Source organism: Fukomys damarensis, unplaced genomic scaffold (assembly GCF_012274545.1).
Source record: "Fukomys damarensis isolate Sample0158 unplaced genomic scaffold, DMR_v1.0_HiC HiC_scaffold_5, whole genome shotgun sequence".
In the NCBI taxonomy this organism is placed as follows: domain Eukaryota; kingdom Metazoa; phylum Chordata; class Mammalia; order Rodentia; family Bathyergidae; genus Fukomys; species Fukomys damarensis.
In genome coordinates, this window is record NW_022900917.1 from 53700734 (window position 1) to 53707802 (window position 7069).

The following is a 7069-nucleotide window of genomic DNA, read 5'->3' on the forward strand; positions in this document are numbered from 1 at the left end:
TGGTGCTGTGAATATTGTGACAGCGGCAGCGGCAGCAGCGAGAGCGGAAGACATTAGAGACCCGAAAAATAAGGGAAAAATTAATATAAATTCAGTTTTGAGAGTAAACTCTCCGCATTTTCCACCAAAACATCCCGGAGGAAGGTCGCTTCCCAAAGGGCCTGGCGGAAACCCACGGTCGGCAATATTTGGGGGGCACTTTGAGTGACTTGGGGTAACTTTGCCCCTTTTTCAAAAGAGGTTTTTCTTTTCTGGAGAAATGAATTTGTTTTTGCCCTTTCCTCAGGTGGGCGAGTCGGGATCGGGGTGCGGGGTCTGCGGGGAGGTGTGAGCCCGGGGTGTGTGGCTGCGAGGGGGGAGGGGGAGGGGGTGCTAAATGAAAGCAGGAGATCGGCACAGAGCAGGGACAGCTTGTTGTCAGTATCATAAACAACCAAAATGGAGGGAGAACTCAGGCATATAACCAAATAAAAATTTTTTAAAAATCGCAAAAAATCCCTAAAAATCCAGGATGCTCCCCCTTTTCTCGCTAAAGGTAAAAGTATGAACCGCCTTTCCCCTGAAGTCCATTTTGACTTTGCAGAGACCAAGGAGTTAATATTTATTTATTTTTTAAAACTTTCGAAGAGCAAAAGCCTTTTATAACTCAACCGACAATGAGAAAACGTGAAAATCCGATGCTAGAGGAGCAGGGGGAGGGAGGGGGGAGGTGGTAGTGCAGAAACTGCTAAACTTATTGGTAATGTGGACTGATCTGAGATAAGATAAACACTATAGTTGCTATTTTATAACTCCTTTTTAATGATCTTTGCGAGGTTTGGGTGGTTTTTTTGTTTTGTTTTGGTTTTTTTTTTTTTTTTAGTGGAAAGTGATGCCATTTTCTTAATAGAGTTAATATGTGTGATTGGAAGAATAAACCTTTCCGGCTTTAGATCGCATTTTCGTCGCATTTATGCTTCAGGTTTTGTTAGTGCCTCCCTCCTTTCTTTAAACTGGGCTCTTCAAAGGAGGGGGTAAAGAGGTGATACTGCACAGAGCGACTGGAGTGCAAGGCTGTAGTACCTTTTGGGGAGGGTGGAAAGTTGCTTGGTTTCTCCCTTCCTATCACGTTTACTTCACCTGTTCATCCTCACTAAGGAATGTTAGGCTGAGGTTTTCTGGCTTTATCTATATAAAAGGATGGTGCCTCTTGCATCACATTGATGTTAATGGGAAAGTGCTGCTGATGTTGGTTCCACGTGGGATATGGGACAGAGCAGGGCATTTTAAAGGGACAGCTTCTCTTTTCTTATGGTTTTCATCACCTACACAGACTCCCTGTCAGAGAACCTAAAGCAGAGGTGCTGGGAGGGTGTGGTGATGGAAGAGCCTTCTCTTTCCATTACTCAAGTGCACCCACCTTTAGGAGTGATGGAGAAGAGGGATAAACAAGCTGAACAGAAGATGGATATGTGTATAGCTTAGCTTGTATCCAAGCGTTGTTGTCTGTAATAAGCCCTCCCAGGAACTTTTCACGTTACATTGCTTTGCTGTGGAAGCTGACTTTGGGAGGAATTATGGAAAAATGGAAATAGTTTAAGGTGTGTGAGGTGTAATGGTATATAGCATGATTGAACAGTTATGAAATCTGTATAGTGAGATCAAACTTATGCTTGCCCACAGTATGATTTTACAGCCATTTTGTAAAAGCTGTAAAATACCTAGTAATCAATTTGGCTTTAAGTACATCGAGGACTTCTGGTTGGAAATTGCAAACAGTGTTGAAGATTCTTTCATAGGATAAGCAGTAGCCATGGGGGCAGAGGCGCACACACCAAGACCATGGAAAACTTTACATATATATTCATTTTTAAAGTCCAGCCTATTCTTATGCTATAATTTCTTGCCTTTGAAATGAAAATATTTTAAAATCCTGAGTCAGTTTTCATCTTTTGAATTTATTTGTATTATTCAACAGGAATTGTTTACTCATCATAAACATCTATCAGCTGTATTATTTTAGATATTTTAGATATCTCTAGTATTTTCAAATTTTAAATGTGCCATGTAAGTTGTTAGCGGTTCTCTATTGAGATCAAGGTTAATCTTGAGTAGAAATTACTTGTGTTACTTTTCCACAGGTATATGGTGTTTCTGAAATAAACCTCTATTTTGCTTTGTTTTTATGATTTATAGAAATGGATTAAAGTTGGAGCTGAATTGTTAAGCTTCTTATATGGAATGGAGTTTTTTTGCCATACTGTATAAATAAATTAGTATTTTATAGTCTATTATATGGTAACTTGTGTTCATAATTGAGCTTTTCTCTGTGCTTTTTTGTAAAATCTCCATAACCACATTGCATCTGAATTATTGGAATACATCATCTTGTGGTTTCTCATTTTGCAAACAATTACAACTTTCTAAGAATTCATTAAAATAATGCCAGAAACCACTGTTAAATCAAAATTGATTAGATAAAATTATTATTAATCTATTAATTGAAAAGAGAGGCACTCCCCACATAATCTTCTGTCTAGAGGTTTCAGAATGCCATGAATATTTGCAAAACCCTTTGGTTTTATCTTGCATTTTCATTGTTTGGAGGCTCAAGACAATTTTACTAGCTAAAGTCAGGATTATTCTTTGTGTTTAGAAGAAAAGAGACTTTGAGATCTTGAGTAGTTAGTTGCCATTTTGACAAACCAGATGCTAATATCAATAATTGTCTCTATAAAAGTAAAGGGAAAGTATCTTTCCCAATTGTATTAGAGCAATAAGTTACTTAGATTGTTGAGATGCTTCAAGTTACATTTGGTCTGTTGTCACCCTAAAATAAAAGTGGTGGTATTGTGATTTTTTTTTTCTTTCTCACATAGTGTGATATGGGTTTTACATAACTAGCTACTTGTCAGAATTAGAAAATGCAGTCACACTGCACAAATATAAAATCTGTAATTCCGTAGAGAGTCCAGTTAAGGTAAGATAGGGCACAAATATCTAATTTGAATTGTTTGAGTTAAGGGTTTTTGATGCCTTAGAAATACTAGCTGTTGAACAAACTTTATTTGAAGCTACTATTAAATTATACTGATTTACAGAATGAATCTAGGGATATTGTATAGTCCATATTTTTATTTCAGTTAGAGAAACATCATAGAGATTCTTACTTAAAATTTATATGCTTAATTTTATGTGCTTTAATTCTATAAAGAATTTAGTGGTTGTGGAAGATGATTTGTAAGTGCGGGCAATGCTGATAATGTTCTATGTATGTTTATTGTAATCAAAATATTTTAATAAGCAGACATTTTACACCTAGATTTATTAGTGAATTTTCTTTTATCGATATAGTTTAAAATTTTTAATGATACTTTTCAAGTTTTAATATCAATAAAATATGAGGACTTTTCCTTCATTTTTGTATTAAAAATAATCCTTTCTAAAGATTAAATTGTTGTTCTCTAAATTAAATGTTATGTTTCTCTCTTAACTGAGATTTGAAAAGCCAGGCAACTAAAACATTTTTCTATACTTATCTTTGAAGTTTTGTTTCAGTAGACATTTTGCCTCTTGAACTGTGTAATCAAACTGATCATCCTTCCAGGAATGTTTTAATATCTTTTATTTAGAATCCCTTTCTTTGGGAAATTAAAATGACGTGAAAATTTATCTATCATATACACACACACATATACACAATCAAGAAAAAGTTTTAATGAATAACTTGTGCTATCTAAAGTACATGTTCTTTTTGATGTGTTTGCAGATGTATAAGAAATAAATATAAATTTGTTTTTTATATTATAAACATCTTAGATTCCTTAGTTATTTGAGTGAGAAAAGAGTTTCAGAAGGAGAAAACTAAATCTATCTAGCAAAATCTGATAGTGAACATTTTCAAGGCAGAAGGGCTATACATTGTCCCTTGAACCATTTTTAAAATGTTTTGAGAACCTCATAAACACCTTTGCTAAAACAATGAATACTTTAAAAGTATATCATCACTACCAAAAAACAAAGGTGAACCTCAAGTTTCTTTAACAGGAATTAATATAGGCAACATGTTTAACCAATTAGTAAGTGTTTAGGTAGCCTTGAAGAAGCATTTACAAATAAGTTAAATGTGAGAGCAGGGTATATCCGATTGATGAACTGTAAAGTTAGCTATGATTTTAGAATTCATGCATGGGAATTCTTTTCCATTTTATCATAAGGACACTTTAGAAGTAACTAATCTTTGCTTTTTTTATTTGTTTCATTGTCTAAATTTTTTGAAATACCTGAATCTGAAATCACCATGTTACTGCTTTTCCTTTATAATAGGGCAAGCTTTATATATCATTTAAACATTTAATTTTTAAATTTAATTTGAGAAATTAAATTAAAATGTTTAGATTATTTTATAAAAGTAACTATTACTTTATTATAAAATAAAAGTGTTTAGTTATTAACACTTGAAGTTATGAGAAATATATCTGAGTGAGAGCCTCTAGAAATCATTACAGAGGGCTAATTTGATGTATACTTTTAAATTAACCCACTGCCCCATGGTTTGCATTCTGCTTAGTGTGTATAACTATCCCTGCCTGCTTTTTGTAGGGTGGTATTGATCAGGATATGGTAGTGTGAGACAAACAAGAACACTTGAGTATTTTTGTTTATTGTGTACTTGGTACTTTTTATCTTAAGGATTTTGCTCTTTTAAAAAGATAATTATCAAAATACAAAAATAGTGTAAAAATGCTATCTTCATTTTTAAAAAGTGAAGTGGTGTGATATTGCATTAAAATTGTTAGTGTTTAAAAGCCCCTGGATATCTTGTAAACAGGGTTACTACAGGATCATGGTATTAAAACTAACCACACTGTGTGCTGGGAAATTGAGATGACTACCTAAGAAATTATGTGCATAGACAGAATAGATGAACTTATGCATTTATGTCCTGGGTTAATAGGAAAAGCAGTTTGCATAAAATATTTCCTTGCTGGTTTTTAAGTGAAATTTTTTTCTTATTTAAAAACATAGACTCCCTAGAAATGTGAAGGTTTAGGAAGAAAAAATATCTTTTTGTTGTCTTCTAGAAATAAGAATTTTAAACAATGGAAAAGTATATAAGAACAACAACGATGTGAACTAAAATGTTTAAAATTGATGATAATGAAGTAGGTAGACAACAATTTCAGAATAAAATAACAACTATGGGAAATTTAAAATTCAGCCTATGTAAATACAGAATAAAGCAAAAGTTATAAATTTTAGTAAATGAGAGATAATTGGGGGGAATCTGTAAGAATATATTTAATACAAACTGCTGAGTTCATGATGATCATTAAAAAAGTAGATCCCCAAAGTCTTTTTTCCCTGTGTAGATTTTGATTAAACTAAATTAACTTTTAAGAATAATTTTAATGATTATTTGGAGTTCTTTTTTTAAAAAAAGGAAAGATTATTTTCTATTTTTAAAACCGATTTTAGAGATTGTTTAAAATGTGTACTTTTCTGAAGTGTTAAGAGAATCTTAGAAACTATTAAAAATTTCTTTCTTCATTATTTATTAGAATACTTAAAACTTGCTTGTAAGCTGGTGAAATAAATCTTAAAACCTTAGTCTAAGAATAGTTTGTTCTATGGACTTTTTAAGGGCAATTTAAGTATTTTTTTACACACTTAATAACATTTTAAAAGCTTTTCATAAGACAAGAACATTTACCAACAAAGCTCTTAATTTCTGGGATGTTTTTAGATGTATGCTGTTACTGCTTTTTCTGAAGGAGAATCAAAACCTATTATTGTTATGGTCATGAGTGGAAGTTGTCCTTAGTATTGGAAAATACTCTGAATCCAGGAGGCATCTTAAATTAAGAGTCCTCTACAGCTTGTGGATAATATAACATTACAGAGTCTTGAACTCTTACCTTTTTTGAGAATGAAAGCCTCATTTTAGACTTTCAGTTATTAAATAATTTGTATTTTCTCAGACCAGAGTTACACATGTACAGGTTGATTATTATCAATTTTCTATATATTCATTTTTGAATATGATAATATTCTCAGGATAAATGTTATAACTAAAACACTGTCATATGACTTTTTAAAAAATTGTATCTCTATAATTAGTAAACATTAGAGCCTTTAACTTTGAGATACATTTTTGGAGACTCAGATTAGAATAAAATTAGAGGTTGAGAAGTGTAATGCTTTTGATTAAAAAGTAAAATTTGAAAGTGTCATGATCAATTTGTTTCCTTGAAAATATGTTAGTAAATGCTGATTGAATTATTCTTGATCAAGAAAATTTTAAGAAATTAAACCTGGAAGGAAGGTTAGAGTAGTTAAAGTGTACAAGTTCAAAATAGCACCACTGATTTTTAATCTACTAGATTTTCTGAATAATTTGATTTTATTTTCTTGTATTGTCTTAATACTAAAATTACATAGAGCTCACATTACTTTTCATCATACTCTAAGAGAGTTATAAGTAGGTTTTATTTTTATCAATGAAGTGAAAATACCACTTTATATAATTCCTTTTCTTACATTGCATTTTGCATTCCCTGAATGTACTTTCTTTAATTATTCCATTTCAAAGAAGAGAAATTAGCCACATTACTTCAAAACCAAGTTTGTATAAATTTTTAGTTTATGGGAGAGTTGTTGCTTTAATCTGTTTTGGATAAGATTTATCATAACCTTAAAAATAAATATTAATATAACCAGCATATTTCATTATCAGATACATCTCAGATGTGAATCTGTTTCCTTTGTACTTTTAAAATATTTTTCATGTCTTTTGATATTTTACTATTGTTTGTGGTAATTTAATTAAGTAGACTTTTAATCCAGGTTGTATTTCTCTTCCAATATTAGTAATATTTTATTTGAAAAATCACTATTCAAATGAATACAATTTCAGCATTGAAAGAGAATTAGACATTTAATAAAGTAGGTTAATTACACCGAGAGTGGTAGAAGCAGCCCTACTAGTTCTTTTCTTGGAGGAGTTTAAAATATTTCAAAGAAGGATAGTGCCTCTGAGTATAGGTCACACCCAAAGGGGGTTAGTGACATTTTATGCTTTGCTCTGCTT

General features: G+C 31.9%; 1 protein-coding gene across 8 annotated transcripts in view; it reads left to right on the top strand.

Moving 5' to 3' along the window:
* Positions 1–7069, top strand: part of Plag1 (PLAG1 zinc finger) — a 41038-nt gene that overhangs the window by 589 nt on the left and 33380 nt on the right. The window lies entirely within an intron of this gene.